Raw genomic sequence first — 18628 nt, forward strand, 5'->3', positions numbered from 1 at the left:
CTGCTTCGTTAGTTGTTTTTCCATGCGCGCCTAAGGCCAAACGTTCTACAAAGCCTTTTCAACGTTTTTTCAAAGCCTTTTCAACAAAACGTTTACAAAGCCTTGTTTCAGCGGCACCAAGCGGGCTCCCTCGGTAGTTCACGACGCCGCCGCTACAATTTTTCTGGCACTACAGGCAAAGCTAGACTAGGGTGCTTGGATGTTCCTCCTCGCCGCCCCTCCGTGACGGGTGGAGACAACTGCGTCGTCTGCTACGGAAGCCGCCATGTTGTACCCCGCCGCTGGGGCAGCGCGCTGCAAGCACGGGGATGTCCTATCGGATTATTATATGCACACGCATTCCGTGGCCACAAACCGCTTCCAGAGGGAAGGAGAACTTATTTGTGGGCTTGTTTGTACGTCTTAACAGTGAAAACACTGCGCTAGCTAAGTCGACAAGATGAAATAGCGGGAGAAACACGGCACACAGAGGCGCATCCGTGTCTACCGCCTATACGTGCGTCTCCTTCTTTTTTGTTTTGTAAACTTAAGTCAGCGCAATGTCTCTACACTTTTAAATGTAACACGCATAATAATGCATCACTGAGGCTCGCTTCTTGATCGTTAGTTTTGGTGTTAAATCTCATCTGCGAAAAAGTTGCGTCTTATATAAGTGCGTTCGACCGGCAATGTATTGTGAAAAGACTTCGCGGGAGAGATATATGTTACATGAATTGCCCTGTTCTTCCACTAAGTCTGTCTGATTTCGCAGTTAACTGATATTAATCATGAGCCTTCTTTGCCGAAAATCATAGCCGCAAAAAGCATACCTTGTATATGCAAGATAATGCGCAAATGGCGAAGCGAGAACACTCAGTTGTTGTAGTAGTGTATGTAGTTGTTTCTCCAAGGGGAAAACAAAAGCTAAAAGTGAATGAACGAAATAGCAGAGGCTTATCTAAAGCACCGCAGTTAACACATAAAGAAAAAATCTGCCAAGAAGCCCCAAATGTATAGCGCTCTGTAACTGAAGAAAAATGCCTAATCGGCGAAGCCATTTAATAGGTACAGGAAATAGTGGCGCAGCATGCAGATGTTAATTTTGGGTGAGGCGGTGGACCTTAGAGCTGTGCACAGGCCGAAATTTCTAGGCCCGGCCCGACGCGCCCCGATAGAGGCCCGGCCCGGGCCCGAGAAATTCATAAAAATTCAGCCGGCCTGAGCCCGACGAATATTTAAAATCTGAGCGCGAGCCCGGCCCGAGCCCGCCAGAGTGTTGTTAAATATCATCCCTAGTCCGACAGGATATTAACATGAACTTGAAGATGTTTGTTGTTAACCTAAAAAGCGTAAGCACAAAGCGAATACGACTGTCTAAGATTTAAATTTCCTTTAAACTTGGACCGAACTTTGTACAACTTATCCTCACTTAGAAGCTTTGGTTTTTCGGTAGCCGTGTAACTTCATTTGCCAGCCTTCGAAATCAAGGCACACCCGAGGATACCTTAAATGGTTCCGAGTAAGGTGATTTTTTTATTATTGTAATTCTTCAACAGATATTGCACCTTGCGTTCTTCCATTCCTTGCTGAAATTTTTGTCTTTCCCTCTAGTTACGTAGGCAGCATGATTTTATCTGCGCTTCAGTTCTTTCTTGCCTTTAGTCATGGCTCTAAAGAAATTCTTGCGCGAAATAATTATGGGCTCTGCTTAGAAAATTGGTCCTTCAAACTCTGCACACACTGCGAAATCCAGGCCACGTTTGTTCTGTTTGTTTTAGTTTGAAAAGGAGAGCAAATACAATCATGTTGTAGTCAGTGGCTGGAGTGTCCTCCTTTCCTGGCCCGCTCTCTCCCACTAAGCTGATGGTTTGATTGATTGTAGGGTTTAACGCGCCGACGCAACGCAGGCGATGAGGTGCGCCTTAGTGGAGGGCTCCGGATTAATTTTGACCACCTGGGGATCTAACGCGCGCCGAAATCTCGTACACACGGGCGTTTCTGCTTTTCGCTTCCGTCAGAAAAGCGGCCGCCGCGGCCGGTAATGGAACCCGCGACCTCGTGCTCAGCAGCAGGAACTAAGCTGGTGGGACCCAGACGTTTCTTTTATTGATGTGAAGGCTTTCTAAGTGCAATCGTTTTTTTTATCATATCTTTTAACGGCGCGGTAGTGAATCAGCACTTCCTTTTTTTTGTTTTCACTTTACCGGAAATATCAAAAACTTTCCCTTGCCAACAATTTAGAATTTGCTGCACAGGATAGCCGTGCCTCAGGAACTGCCCGGGCCGGATCGGACCGGCCCGGCCCGACAAAAGTTTTGGTTCAAGCCCGAGTCCGGCCCGGGCCCGAAATATTGCATGCTACCCGGCCCGAGCCCGGCCCGCGGGTCGGGCCGAGCTCGGGCTTTCGGGCCGGCCCGGGCCCGTGCACAGCTCTAGTGGACCTGGGAACTTGCAAGAAAACTATCAGAAAAAAGAAAAATCGATTCACAACTAAAAGTAAAAGGATTGGGGATCATTTGGTAAAAAGTTAAAACAAACAAACACAACCAAACAAAGCGAGAAGTCATGAAATATAATTCAAGGGGAACTGATTACAACAGAAAGTCTCCCAGTTTGCTACACACAGCCACATCTCGTTATAATACTCAAAATGATGCAATGAAATCCCAAAAGTACGTGTCTGGTTCAGCACCTTCACTTGATCAATTAAAAATATTGTACAAGATACCACCACAGAAACATTCGCCAACCATTCCTGCAGTGGTTTGTGCACAGAGGCACGCAGCAACCAGGCATTTTGAGCCGCTAATCGCGGCCAGACAGTTACAGCACGTCGGCCGCTGCACAATTCGGCGGTTCCGCCGCAGTAGCGGGCATCGTAATGGCGGTCGGCGGCTCCGAAAACCGGTCGAAGGGGCGAGGGACCCTGCAAAGAATGTCTCCACCCTTCACGGAGGGGCGGGCGAGGAGGAACATCCAGGCACCCTAAGCTAGACCTTTGCTTCTCTAAAATCCTCCCTGTTCTGTGATTTGCCACTGCCCTAGCCCTGCCGTGGCTACACGTGATACCTGTCCGTGTAAATTTACATGTGCGCCATTAAAATAGGCGACTCCTTGCTCCCTTCTGAATTTCCGGACTAATAGGGTCAAACAGCCTAACATTATCACTCGGAAGCGCCTAATAAAAAAATTTAAAGAAACATTTTAACTCGGGGCACACGAAGAAAAATATGCGAGGCCTTCATTTCTTATGAGCGACTGTACTATATGAAAATGGTGAGGCAGGCAATAAACGCGGCATTTTCCGTGACTGAAATATAGTTCCTGTCTCCGACGGTTGGGGCCGAGTTATCGGACCCTATGGGTGAGCGGGTACCCGTGGCAGAGACCGCATATTTGGCAATTGGCACTGTCTGATGCCCTCGCTGAGCAATCAGTCTTGAAAAATTAAAGCCGTTCCACTCAACGTGTAAGCTGTCGGAAATGCAGAGCAGTGATTCGCCATAATGGGCTGTAGCGCCGTTATCCGCTCATTGCTACCACCAAATGTAATTCAAATTTTCCGCCTCCTCAGTGCTCGTGCGCCCCCTGCCTGAAGCTGCGCCAGCGGGAGTTCTGTTCTTTTTGTGCTTGCTTTTCCTCCCACACGTGCCGGCGTTGCACTGCGTCTTTTTTCGCGAACAGTGGTAAACATCTCCCCGCGAGGGGGACTCGAGTAAATGCGTCGCAAGGGGGTGGGTGTACTGCGTTAACGTTTAGTGTTTGGGGAGTTGGTGGTAGTGAATGCGTTGTATCAGCATCTTCTTGACGTAGTTTGAATGAGTCAAGGATATAAGGCGCGTTCGTAGCCTCCCATTCTGTGTCGGCTTTGTGGCGCAGTGGGTAGAGCACCATGTACCTTGCATTCCGCCCGCAGGGTCGAGGGATCAAAACCAGGTGCCGGATAGTAGTTTTTTTATATAGTGTAGGGAGAGGGGTGTGGACTACGACTACGGACGACAACGCGGGTGACATCGTGAGTTACTGAAATGATCTGCATTTAAAATATGCGAGGCCTTGATATCTTATCAGCGACTGTACTATATGAAAATGGTGAGGCAGGCAATAAACGCGGCATTTGGCGTGACTGAAATATAGTTCTTATTTTTCCTTTCGGATGATGGCTTGGTTTGCACGCGCACAGGGCACGACCAGTGACGCGAATGATTTTCCGCCGAGGGAGATACGGTTATCGCTTAGCTAAACGTGTTTCTGCTGCTCACGCTCCAGTCAGGCTGAGCGGACCGCTGGCAGCGAGCGCACTGTAAAAAAATCGCGCCAATCCATCCTGTGAATGTGGTTGGAAAGCAAAGCTGTAAACGGCACCCATAACGATTACCCATGCGACGTCACTTGAATCCACTCACATCGCTCTACAAATAGTAAAACAAGAGAAAAGTGAAGTGCACTTAACCACACCATTTATTAGTTTAAAGAGATATTCTTGGTAAGGTTAAATCAATGCATGATGCATGAACGGTGTTTGGTTGAGTTGTATTGGTGTAGCCCAAGAGAGGAAACTTTTTTTTATAAAATTGAAGCTCCAACCCGGTGTTAGACTATCTGACTTCTCTGTCTCTGCGCCGCGGACGGAGGCGACGAGATTTGCGGCAGAGAAGGAGGACGAGGAGGAAGAAATACTTCTGTTCAAATTTCTGAACGGCCCAAAGTGCAGCCCTGGAGAGTGACTGCTTCTTCTGTGGGGCCCATATGCAGTCCGCGTGGCCTGTGTTCTGTCCACCCGCAGAAGCTGGGTAGGTAGAGGGGGCCTGAGCAGCATCTCCCATTGCTCTTGTTGGGTAGTTGACGGAAAGAGAGGAGGGTGCCGAGGGCTAAAGTCGCACACCTCGATTACGGGGCGAGGTTTTCCTACTTCTGAGCAAAATTTACATTCAGCGTCGAAGCGATTCGGATGAATTAAGTGAAGACGCGTAGGCTGTGGGAAGTAGCCCGGATTGCATGAGCCGTAGGGTAGTCTGCTGTTCTCTGGAAAGGTCAGGGTAAGGCGAAGGTACGGTCTGTCTCGGAAGGCGATAATGCTGGGTTATCTCCCTGAACGAACAAGCGGGTGACTTTCCTCGTGCAGCTCCATAGCACGGGAGGGAAAAGCGCAGGCTTGTTGGGTGGGCGTATTTTTTTCCCTCCATTGAAGCGTGAAGGGGTGTCCAGATGAGCTGAATGGAAACGTTTGGGGAGTGGTTTTTTAGCACGCGTAGTGCAGGTCAGGACACCCAACCCGGCTGGTAATTCCAGTAGGCTTGCTGGAAATCGGTGACTACCCTCCGAACCCCTGGTTGAGTGGGAGCCAGGCTGGTGGCTGCCTCTTCTGCTGCCATCATTTCTTGGGTCTTAAGCGAGGTACACGCGAGGAGATTTGTTCTGGAGGTAGCTACGATGATTTCGTATTGCTGCCCTCGATGTTTGAAGGCGTCTGTGTAGATAACTGCATGATCCCCACCGAGGGTGGTGTTTGGCGCTTGAGCCCATGCTTTTCGCTGACCCTCGTCATGTGAGAGGTTCATATTTCTAAGCAAACGGGACATCTTTAGTTTTTGTCGCCAAGAGTCTGGGAGTACGTCAAGCGGAGTGATATTCTGGGCTGCCCAGCTAATCTGGTGAAGCATGAGGTTACCCACCGGAGTTCTGAGTCGGACCTTCCGGTTAGAAAGATTGCGTTCTATCAGCTCTTCCACCATGTTGTGGAGCCCCGTGCTAAGCAGCCTCTGTGTGGACGCACTCATGAGAAGACCAATGGCCCGCTCGACCGCCTTTCTAATCATTATATAAAGCATCTCTATGTCTTCCTTGTTGAGAAGAAGACAGTGGGTGGACGTAAGTGACTCTCGAGAGGACAAAAGCTTCAATTAATCTAAAGGTACCGCATTCCTTTAGGCCTCGCTTCTTGGTGACAACTCGCCTGATCATGTATGTGATTTGAATTATGCTGTTTTTGAGGCGCTGCAAGGAAACGTCTATCTGGGTGTTAGCCTCGAGATGTAGGCCCAGGATCTTGATGCTGGGGCTTGGAGTGATGGCCGGGCCATCAAGGAGTATTTGAATGTATTCCTTGATTTGGCGTGAGGGCGGACGACAAGGAGCTGTAATTTTTTACGTGAACCCTGGAGGCCACAGGCTTTAGCACATTGGCGTACTAGAAGTGAGATGCAATGCATTGGTGTGAGCTTCTTTTAATTTTTGGAACTCTCAGCACATAAGCAAAGTGCGCAAAGGGCCGCTAGACGGGCGTGAGAGGTCGCGTGACGATTTCACGTGGCATTCAGCGAGAACGCAGGGGGTAAACCCGTAGATGTGCTTGGTGAGTACACCACCTGTCTTCCCGTCTTCGCGTGGGCTCGTAGCGAAATCGGTAAGACAACGGGCCCTCGCTTTGTTAGTGTATTAGTTCCAGATTCGATTCCCGGCTGTGCCAGTAAATTCTTTTATTTGTTCGCTGGAATTTTCTGGTGACACCAACGGTCGCGAAGGAACCCTTGGGGGGTAGAGGTAAAAAGCTTTGCTTTAAAACATACAGCTAAAACTGTTATTCAGGCAACTGATGTGCACAACGAGTCTCCTTTTTGGTGAGATATAGCAGCGAAGGCATTCATTGGTACCGGTGATATTCCGCGGCAGATCCAAAACACGTGCGGCAAGCGTTGTCGGCTTGCCGCAAAAAGAGGGTTGGGAGGGTAGAGGGTTGGTTGGAAGTAGTCTCACTGTCAAGAATCTGCTGCATCGTTTCCTTGTTGGGTGCGCAGGCCGTATGAAAGTGCGCGTTCGCCGCTCCTCCAGTCCGGCCGTGGCGCTCCGTGCGGTGGCTGCGGCCGTGTTAGCCTTGCTTTCCGTGAGGCAGGGATCCGTGATTTTAGTGTTTTTAACGGCGTGCGGTGATAGATTTTCCTGAGACATCTTTCTGATACGTGTGCAGCAAACGTTACACATGGATTTGCCGTTATAGCCCAGCAGCATACGGTGAAAAACTGCGCACCGCCATGTCGCGAGGTTGCATTGCCGGTTCAAGTAAGGGATAAATACAGTAGGAAGAACGCCGCTTGTTCAAAAGCAAGCATGTTTACGGGATCTGGGAAGTGCACGAAACTGAAGCCACCGAAACATGTCGTTCCCAGCAGAGCAAAGGCGTGTACTACATTGGTCTGAAAATAAGTAACCAAAACAACATGAGTTCCCAGCTTGCAGTTCAAAGCTCGAGAAAAACATTACTAGTGTATTGCTGGCGTTAAACGTTTGTATAAACTTCACGCGCTTTTTTATTTCGTTTCACCGTGGCCCAGTGGCTAGAGCGTCCGCCTACGGCACGGGAGGTGGTGGTATGCGGCCCACGCCACTACTGCGGGGCACCCACTGGTTAATGGGTACAAGCGGCACCCCGGCCTGGCGCTCGGCTAAAGGGGCCTGCTGGCTTGGGGAGAATCTCTGGGAAGTCGCCGCACCCAACGGCTGACATTTCGGGAGGGGAGCGTGTGCCTCAGCTATCTTTTCGCTAGAAATCATTTCGCAGCTGATGGTGAGGCCGCAAAAAATTGAACTTCCCGCAAGTGCACTTGTTGATACGGCGGCGTGAGTCGATACATGTAGCACAGCAAGCGCTTAGCCCCAGTTGCATGCGTTTTATTTAAATGACATTTACAAGATGACTGGAGTACACACTTCATACCCGACTGGGCTGCCAGGTTGAAGAATCCAAGAATGAGGAATGACGTCAAAGTGCAGTAATATCAAGCTGTGTCATACAATAAATGTGGCTAAAAACAAAACACACTGCGCATATACATTTTTCGTCTTTGTTTCAACGTTGCAGATGTTTTCGTCATCTTTCATAATGTACCACGCGCTATTCACTAATATTGCAATTATTTTCAATCAGCATAAATGAACAGCGATGTTTTCCACGAATAAGAAATGCGACCGACGGCGCCGGGCCCTGTCCATATCTCGACTGCAGACGCCTACCGTGCACAAAGTAGAAACAGAGGATGGCTCCCGACGAACACGCACATTTGATAAGCAAGTCACGAGTGGTTGGGTCATTGTTCTCGAATACATATACAAGCCACAAGTACAAGCACACGGAGTCGAAAAGAATGGTAAAGTATGACATTTGTCAATTAGATTAAAAGGTATTAAACTACAAACCACCAGACGTAAACAAACGGTAAGCTACGACGTCGAGGCGACCGCCTTGTACCAAATGTAGACTGACGCTTCCTTAGTGGCTTTTGTAACGTGCCGCGATTTCCCGAACTAACAGAGTTCACGTACTTTCGTCGCTGCACGGCGACAATCCACTTGTCTTCATGTTTTCTCCCACGGCTGCGACGGGAAGCTGTAAAAAGCTTCGCGCCTGGTGTGCCCTCCCCACTGTGGCATTTGAGGCAACAATATCTGAGCCCAGATTTTTTCTTTGCGACTGTGGGGTCACAGCATGGTTGCGATGACGCCATCGAACCGTCAGCTGCAGAAACTTCACCACGAAATTAAAAACCCGAATCAAATTCCCAAATAGTCCACGCTCACGCAGCAGCAGTAAACGCGGGCATGCGCGAGCGAACGCCCTCAAGCTTATAAATTCAGCCGCCAGAAGGCGCCACCTGCTCCTTAAACTGCATTGCAGGGTGCCGCTGTAGCCGAGAGGCGAACACCGAAGTCCCCACTGAGTCAGTTATTGCGACGTTTGCTGGTCTCTCTTGCCCCTCTGAAATTAAGGTCTGGCCGCTGGTTTTCAGAGTTGACCGTTTAAACCCGCGTCCTCTTCAGTGCACAAGGTGTCGGCGGTTTGGTCACTCCTTGAGGGGTTGCAAATCGTCGCTTCGATGTTGCTCATGCGGGGGTGCGCACACAGCTTCTGACTGCAATGGAGACGAGGTGAAGTGCTGCCTCTGTCAGCAGGGACATCCAGCAAACTACCCTAACTGCCCCGCACGAGCTCAGGAAGTAAGCGTGCTTGAGGTCCTGGAAAAGCGTCGCTGTTCGCGGGCATAAGCCACAGCCATCGTTAAAGAAAGGGCTTTTGGATACGCGGGTGTAGCCTCTCGTCAGGTCACTGCTATGGACTCTTCCTTGCCCTCACTTGTGGATGCTGCTGTCGCAAAAGCCATACCAGCAGTGGTTGACCGCCTTTCAGGTATATTTTCAGAAGGTTTTCAGCAAATGGAAGCTCAAATTCAAGTGATGTCGTCGCAGTTTTCTCAGTTGCTCCACGCCTTTCAGGGCATGCTTGCTTTTATGCAGCAGGCAAATCCAAACTTACCTCATCCACCATGAAGCATTCCTCAGGCCACCACTGCTCCTTTTCGGAGCTTCCCAGTTGATGATGATGGTTGGTGTTTCATGGCGCAAGGCCAACGAGGGCAAAGAGCGCCAGAAAAGAAGGTATATAATGAAGCGAAGTGATTACCACAAAAAGGTAGGTATAAAAACATGTAGACCGAACATAGTAAAATCAATTAAAGGTAATGGTGATGGCTGGTGTATAGGGCCAGATTTGATTATGCGTGATATGAGATAAGGTTTAAAAACTTAACATCTGACAAATACTCAAACACACGTTTCAGGGAAACCATGGCATTGTCACCAAGAAACAGCGAAGGGTGTAGGGGAATATGTTGTCTGTAGAGTTCTCTGAAGTGCTTGTGTCGTGTTGTGTGAAGTGCCTTGCATGTTATTAGTATGTGCACTACGGATAGGGCCTCTCCGCACCTGCCGCACTGGGGTCTAGAAGATCCCGGCAGCAGATACGAGTGCGTCGCATGGGTGCGCCCTATCCGCAGCCTACCCAAGGCGACTTCCGTGTGTCTGTTGTGTGAATCAGTTGTGTACCGTCCCAAATGTGGCTTTATTACATGTAGTTTGTTGTCTGTCTGTTCGTCCCAGTGTATTTGCCATGTTCTGCGCAGGTGTTGTTTTATGTGAGGCTTGAGGTCAGTGTAGGGTATCGTTGTAATGTCTACAGTGTTCCTGAGTGCAGCAGCACCGGCCCTCTCGTCTGCCAACTCGTTCCCAGCGATACCAGCGTGTCCTGGGACCCAGCAGAGGAGCAGCCGAAGCTTCTCCGCATACACCGACATGATAGTGTTGAATACAAGATTAATTATGTGGTTTTTGGGGGGTTTATGCGATGATAATGCGCGAACAACACTCAAAGAGTCTGTGTAGATGATAGAATTGGGAATTTCATTTTCAAGGATATGTCGTACAATCAGTAAAATTCCGTACGCTTCTGCTGAAAAAATTGTTGTGTGCACGCTCATGTTTTTGGCTGCATTGAAATTTGGAGCATGAGCAGCGCACGACACCATAGTGGAGGTTTTAGAAGCGTCACTGTAGAATTCAGCACGTGGGTATTTGAACTGCAAAGAAAGAAAGTGCTGTGGTATTGCAGCTCGCGGTACCCGATTTCTGTCAAGCTTTATAAAAGAAAGGTCGCAGGACACAGGGCGAACTTGCCAAGGCGGTAAAACGTTTAAAGAGGATGACCTGCACACGTTTAAAAACGAAGCACTCAGATCCGAGGCTCGCTCTCTCGCTCGAAGTGAAAAAGGCGGAGTAACGGACGGACGATTTACAAACAGCACAGATGTGGATGTATCGTTAAGGACAGGATAAAAAGGGTGGTTATTCTGAGATGAAATTTTAAAAGCGTAAAGTAAGTGCATGTACGTTCGCTGGTTCTCAAGGCTCCTTATTACATTCAACATATAGACTCTCGACAGGGCTAGTGCGAAAAGCACCCGACGCAAGCCGTAGCCCCAAGTGTAGTACTGGGTCAAGCATTCGCAATGCTGTTTTACTCGCCGACCCATATACCACACTGCCATAGTCCAAACGAGACCCAAGCAAAGCAGTATAGAGCCGTAGTAGGAGTTCTTTGTCGGAACCATACGAATGGTGGGAGAGAACCTTCAGGATATTTATTGTTTTAAGACATTTATGTTTAAGTTTCTTAATATGTGGAATGAATGTGAGTTTCTGGTCAAACACAACACCTAAAAACTTGTGCTCCTTGTTCACAGGAAGCGACACGCCATTAAGTGTAATGTCTGGGTCTGGAAGGATCCCGCGCTTCCTAGAGAACACAACGCAGGAGCTTTTTGCAGGATTCATTTTAAAACCATTCTTGTCTGCCCAGCTGGCAAGTTTCTTGACGCCGAGATTGACTTGACGTTCGCATATTGACATATTACAAGATTTAAACGATATCTGCACGTCATCTACATACATAGAGTAAGAAATTGTAGGCGGCAGTGCCTTCCCAAGGGAGTTCATCTTTACTATGAAGAGAGTGCAGCTTAGAACCCCACCTTGCGGCACACCATTTTCCTGCACGTGTACCTTTGACAGTGCAGAACCAACTCTGACGCGAAAGGTTCTCTCCGACAAATAACTAATAACGGTATTTAACATGTCACCAGAGACACCGAACGGCTTAAGGTCAGTAAGTATGCCATAACGCCATGCGGTGTCATAGGCCTTCTCTATGTCAAAAAACACCGTAAGACAGAATTGTTTGTGAATGAAGGCATCCTTAATGTATGACTCTAGTGCCACAAGTTGATCGTTTGTGGATCTCCCTGCCCTGAAGCCTGCCTGGCAGCTCTCAAGAAGACCGTTGTACTCCAAAAAGTACACAAGCCTCCGGTTGATCATCTTCTCGGGAAGCTTGCACAGGAAGCTGGTCAGGGCAATGGGTCGATAGCTAGCGGGAGAAGAAGGGTCCTTACCTTCTTTCAAAAATGCTACAACTATGGCATCCCTCCAAGACTTTGGAATGTGCCCCGAAAGCCATATCTTGTTGAAAAGGTGAAGAAGTGTTACAAGAGTGTCTCTGTGTAAGTTCTGTATCATTGTATATGTAATGTTGTCTGGGCCTGGAGCTGAGGGTTTACACGTGCTCAGAGCACCCCTCAGCACATGAAGTGTGAACTCATAGTTATAAGTGGCTGACCTGTCATTGTCATGTAAAGGCTTCTTTTCGGCCATTTGTTTGTGTTTCATGAAAGTGTTTGTGTAGTGTGCTGAACTGGAAACGTGTTGGAAGTGTTGTGCGAGTGTGTCGGCCTGGTCTTCGAGTGTGTCCCCTGTAGTGCTGACCAGAGGCAGGCCGTGTGTTTGTTGTCCTCTGAGTTTGCGTATTCTCGTCCATACTTTCCGTGTGTCTGTGTAGGAGTTTATGGATGTTATGAAGGAACGCCAACTCTCTCGTTTTGCCTCACGACGCACACGTTTTCCTAACGCCTTGGCCCGTTTGAACAAAATGAGGTTACCCGACGTGGGGTACCGACGAAGGACACCCCACGCCTTGTTCTGGGCCTCTCGCGCCCGCCTACAGTCCTCATTCCACCACGGCCTCCGCTGCTTGCGCGGGGCACCAGAGGCGTGGGGAATGGACTTTTCGGCGGCGTCGAGGATGTGCGCGGTGAGCAGTTGGGTAGCTTCTTCAACGTGTAGGTGTCCTATGAATGTGTGGTGTAGTTTGGATGTCTCTGTAAATGTATTCCAGTTAGCTCTTGCTTCATTAAACCTTTTATGGGAAGATGGACTGCTCGGGCCTGTACCTATCTATATACGTTAATGAAGTGGGGAAATGGTCACTACCATATGGGTCCTATATACGTTAATGAAGTGGGGAAATGGTCACTACCATATGGGTCCGTGCCCACACCCCACTCAAGAAATGGAAAGAGAATTGCAGAGCCAATAGCCAGGTCAAGATGTGAGTATGTGTTGTGACCTATGTTATGGTATGTAGGCTGTTTATTGTTGAAAAGGCATGCTCCAGAGGATGTAAGAAACCTCTCCATCAGGCGACCTCGGCCATACGTACGAGAAGAGCCCCAAAGAGAATTGTGAGCGTTAAGGTCGCCTGTTAGAATGTATGGTTCAGGCAGCTGGTCAACCAGCGCCTCGAAGTCAGAGCTCAAAAGTGTAACATCAGGAGGAATGTATATCCCTTTCAGCCCTGGATTTTTTATTTCAAGCGCAAATTGTTTTTACGCATTTTTTCTTACAGCTTTGGACATCAGAAGCACAGAAATGAAAAATTACGCCAATAGTGCAAGTATTTATTAATTTGCAGGCACGTTAATTAATTAGGTCATTAGGCAATTAAAAATTTTCTTTTTTGTAAAAAAAGTTTTTTTTCTTTTTGACGGAAACACCATGATACCCTGATCTTACAGAAAAAATATCAAGCGGGTAATCCAAGTATTTACGGATTTATAAACATTTTGACGAACCGGAATTTCCGTTTCCTTACCCGCATGGTCGTCATATCCTGTGTCCACTGAAGCTTCGTCTTTTTCATATCGTCCAGCCTCGCGAAATCTCAACAATGGTGGTGTCTATCGCAAGAGGCATACTTGAACAACCCTCAGCCTGAAAACCAGCAGTTTTGGTTTCGTTGGTTAGGCGCTAGAGGATATTATGTGTTGTGTCGTCAAATGACGACGCCAGGGCCGAAAGGGATATGGAGCATACCGTTATCAACCTATGAAATATTATTAAGCGTATTGCTACAGCCTCAAGGGTAGTGTTTAAAGTGACAGGGTGGCATGCTAAGGATTTCTGGACGATTATGGCCACACCGCCGGAAGAGTGTGTGCAGCCATCCCTATCTTTCCTGTATACCAGTAACTATTCAAGAAATTTGTGTGTTTGGAATTCAGATGTGTTTCCTGGACACACATTAAACTTGGCTGATTGGCATGCAGAATCTCATACACGTCGTCAAGATTATTTAGAAGGCCTCTGCAGTTCCTTTGAACAATATTTTCTCTTCCCATTATGATGTATTAGAGCTACTGGAGTGTGACTATTTATCTAGGGTCTTTCGGGGCTTGGACTCTTGGACGGGTTTTCTTTATCTCATCTGGAGGTTTAGATGGCGGGAGCCGCTCCTTCCGCTGCAAAGCAGACAGGAAGGGTGCCACATCCAGCTCATCATCTGATTTGGAACGGGTACCCGGCGTACCGGACCCCCCGGACTTGGCACCCTTTGCGGTGCCCTTCGTTTTGGCCGCGACCGCCGAGGGCGTCAGGAGCGCCCCGGGTGGCACAGGCAGTGCGGCGGAGGTGGGAACTGCTGCGGTTTCCTCCGTCTCCATCTCCTCCGGGCCCTCGCGTGTGCTTTGGGCAGGTGGAGAGGACGAAAAAGAGGGTGCAGCATCCCCAACGGACGTGGATGCCACCACAGCCGCTGCTGGCCCAGCTAGCGGTGCGGAGGCGGGTTGGGCTGCAAGAGGCAACCCAGGGGGGGGGGGTCGGTGGCGGGACCAAGTCCGACTCGCGGTACTGGGTCCCCGCCGAAACCAAACGCCGCTCCGCCCCCCGGCGAGCTGCGTCGGCGTACCTCCCCGGAGGGAAAGAGGCGAACCTCTTCCGCGCCTCTGGGAAGGTGATGTTTTCGTTGATTTTTAAGGCAATTATCTGTTTTTCCTGCTTGAACTTTTCACAGCTCCTAGAATAGGCAGCGTGTGGTCCCTGACAGTTCGCACAGGTGAAGTTCTCGGATTTACAATTGTCTGTTAGATGATCATGAGCTGCACATTTTGCGCACGTCAATTTACCACGACAAGAGGTTGTGCCGTGCCCAAACCGCTGACACTTGAAACAGCGGCGTGGGTTCAGCAAGTAGGGTCGGATTGGACATCTCAAGAAACCTGCGTTGACCGACTCAGGAAGGTTAGAGCGGTCAAGTGTCAATATTATGTGCTTGGTTGGAATTATTTCATCATTTCGACGTATGGTGATTCGCCTCACTGCTGTCACGCCCTGATCTCGGAGGCCCTCGAGCAGATCTGCTTCAGTCTCATTCATTAGATCCCGATCAGAGATCACGCCCTGGCAGCTATGGATGCTGCGATGGGGCGTGATCTTGATGTCAACATCTACCATGCGCGTTTGCTTGAGGAGGTTGGAGGATTGTTGTTTGTTTTCTACTTCTATCAAAACTTCTTCCGTTGTGAGTTTCTTAGCCTTGTACGACTTTCCGATAAGGCTTTCAAGAAACTTGGATATTAGAAACACTGACTGGGAAGTGATGAGCTTTGTCTTGTCAACAGATTCCATTATGAAAAACCGCGAGAAATTATCAGGCTTTGGGAGAGAGATCGATTGCAAAGGAGGAAAAGAAACTTCGGTGCGGCCCCTTTTCGGGGGCCGATCACGTTTTGGGGGGGGGTTTGGAAAATGCCATGTGATACATTGGAAAGCAGGGAGACGGGGGTACTTTCTCCTTTGACCTTACCCTGGTAGTCAAAGAGGTCCTGGAGCTCCCTGCCTGGTAGACAGGCAGGGAGCCCATCGGCCGGAGCTTGACCAAGGCTCCGACGGCCACCGTTTACGGCTTCTACCCTTCACCTTTAAACACCTCGCCACGGTTGGACACGGCTTATGTTGGGAGCTCGGGGTCCGCGGTGTCGCTGCTCACCGTCACCATGAATACTCAAGGTGCCCCGTGCGGGGAGAGCTTCCCAGTTCCCCAGCCAATAAGAGCTTCTTTGGTTCCGCCACCCATTACAAACACCACGGCTAATGACACAACAGTGCTTGCGCGAGAGCCATCGCAGAATGCAGCAACGGCGCCAGTTGTGATCCTCTCCACCAGTCAGATCACTCCGAACACCCCATCTACTGAGAAGCGACTGTTGTCGAAAGCTCCCCAGGATGCTTGCCAGCCACTTATTGATTGTTCCTCAGTCCCGTTGCCTCCAGATCCGTGCGAGGAAACATCGACGGGGGACATGATTGTGACCTTTTGCAACAAAAGAGGCACGTCATTTCCCCCAGGCCCTTCGGCGAAGTCGAAAAACAGGACAGCCCAGTTATGCGACAATACATCGGAGGACATCGTTACCAGAGCAGTGATGGAGGCTAACATCAAATCATGGCTTCTATCAAGGTGTTACAATGGAATTGCCGCTCGATTCGTTCTTCTTCTCCGGACCTTTATACTTTAACTGCTAAATTTTCACCTGAAGTAATTCTTCTACAGGAAACTTGGTTAGACTTCGGCACAATTTTTATGTTCCCTAAATACAGAATCTTCCGCCTGGACCGTGAAGGTCGCGGTGGCGGCTCACTGATATTAATATCCATTACCTACTGTCGTAATGCGTTCAAAACTTTAGACTTTTTGTCCTCAGAATGTGAGATTCTTGGCATTGATTTGCTTCTGCAGGGATGCCGCCCTGTGTCGTTGATAACTGGATATTTTCCCCACGGAGTTTGCGAAGTTAGAGCTTTAGATGCGGCCCTTTCGGTTCGCTAAAAAGCTGTGGTTGTGGCGAGGGACTTCAACTCGCACCACGTATCTTGGGGATTTAGGACTAACACCTCAGGGAGACGTCTATGGGAATGGGCAGTGGATAATAACCTACACTGCCGAAATGTAGGCAATGCCACATTAATAAGTGGTCAGTCTCGTTCTGTCCTAGACCTCACTTTTGCGACCTCAGGGCTTGTATCCTCGTGGTCAACAATTGACTGTGAGACTAACAGTGACCCCACCCCGGAACTTTTTGACATCGTTTGCGCTGCAAAAATACCAAGCCACAAAGTGCATTTGTTTGTAAATGTTAATAAGTTCTCCTCGGAGCTGTGCAAAGCAATCTCAGCTTTTTCACCTATAGAGCAGAACATCAGGGCTGAAAGCGTTGTCTCAGCTATTAAGGATTCCATCCTTCGAGCAAAATTTACGGTATCCTCAGTCTATAGCACCGCTTGTAGCCCTTGGTGGAATGAGGAATGTACTAGAGACTTCCGGCGTAGAATAGCCGCTTGGCAGCCGCTTCTCCACAATCACAGTCCGGCTAACTGGGTTGATTTTAAATTTCACAGCGCAAATTTTAAGCGAATTGTATCACGTGCGAAGGAAACATTTAATATTGGCCGATTTTCTACCCTTTCACAACCGAATCGTAGACAAGCTTTATTCAAGTTTCTCAGGTCTAGGAAATCATCTCCCGTCTCTCCGAACACACCCTCCCTGGTTCGTACACCAGAAGAATCCGTTGAATTCCTAGAGACCATAGCGAGTGATCTACAGCTGCGGTTTGTGACAAGGATTCCGTCGACAGACTGTCAAAATTTCGGCACGGCTAACTTTGAAGAGGTCGCTATAGAAGAGCTAGATAGCGTAATTTTGTCTTCCAGCGTCTGCGCCTGGTCCAGACGGTATCACCACAGCGATGATTAAACTGTTGTACAATGAAGCTCCGGAAGACCTGTTGAATGTGGTTAATATTTCTCTTAAAAAAGCGTGGATACTTCGTGAATGGCGCTTGGCCAAGATTTTGTCTTTTTAAAGAAACCGGAGCTTGGATATACAATTGATAATATTAGGCCAATAGCACTAACATCCACCCTTGTAAAAGTAATTGAGCGCGTTTTGCTACTCCGTATTAACAAGTTTTTGCGTACAAGGAACATACATAACTGCAGACAAATTGGTTTTAGGGAAGGATGCTCTATCTGGTGGGCGCATAAAGGCTTGGAAAGTCGCTCCCACTGGGCCCGACCAAATAAGCAGATCGCAGCATTGGTCACTTTGGACATTTTAAAAGCTTACGACAGTGTGGAATATGGCATCCTTCTAGATCTCCTAGCTCGCTATTCGTTTCCGGGGTACATTACTGCGTGGGCAGCGGCTTTTCTGGAAAACAGAGAGTTTTTCTGTTACCAAAATGGTTACGCCTCTTCTCGGTATAAGCAGACACGTGGAACCCAGGGGTCTGTTATCTCCCCAGTGCTATTCAATGTGCTTTTGAGCTACATACCCATTCACCGAGATGTGCATACATATGTCTATGCAGATGACATCGCCTTTTTCTCTTTATCGCAAGACATCCATTCCTTACTTCATTCCCTTCAATCATATTTGAATGCCCTGGAAGCATGGCTGCATACTTTGAAATTTTCTTTAAACTTTGATAAGTGTGCCATCCTCGTGTTCCCTCTTACGGACCAAATATCGATTTTGTTATTGTATCACCAACAAACCATTCGTCAGGTTGATTCGCTAAAATATCTTGGAGTGATATATGACAGAAAATTGAATTGGCGCCTACACATTGAACATATAGCTGCGAAAGGCTCCCGTGCTGTAGCTCTACTGAGGGGTCTTAGCCACAAAAGAACAGGTCTGAGGGTAGATACGCTCTTGATGATTTACAGCATGTATGTTCGACTAATTTTAGAATTTGGGTGTGTTGTATTCTCTGGCGCTGCGACCTATAAGCTCATGCCTTTGGTGAAGCTGGAACGACAAGCGTTGCGTTGCTGCTTAGGCCTACCCGGTTACGTTCCGATTCGGGTATTATACTTGGAAGCCGGAGTCCCAACGCTGAATTCCAGGTTTAAATATCTCACCATCAATGCATTTGCAAAGTTCCTAGAATCACCGCTGGCCAGATCACAGGCTGTGTTTGTCCAACACGCATTTGCGTTTTTCGGCTCTAATTGGTCTCGTATCCCGCGCCCGCAGGTCATTTTTGCCAATTCTTTACTTCATCCATTAAACTCCACGCTCCTTTCAGTTCCCGTCTCGCAGCCCCAACCCACAGTAGTAGAGGTTTCTTTTGATAACATTTTCCTA

This window comes from Haemaphysalis longicornis, unplaced genomic scaffold (assembly GCF_048455015.1).
Source record: "Haemaphysalis longicornis isolate Haplotype H1 unplaced genomic scaffold, Haemaphysalis longicornis Haplotype H1 scaffold_1, whole genome shotgun sequence".
NCBI lineage: Eukaryota > Metazoa > Arthropoda > Arachnida > Ixodida > Ixodidae > Haemaphysalis > Haemaphysalis longicornis.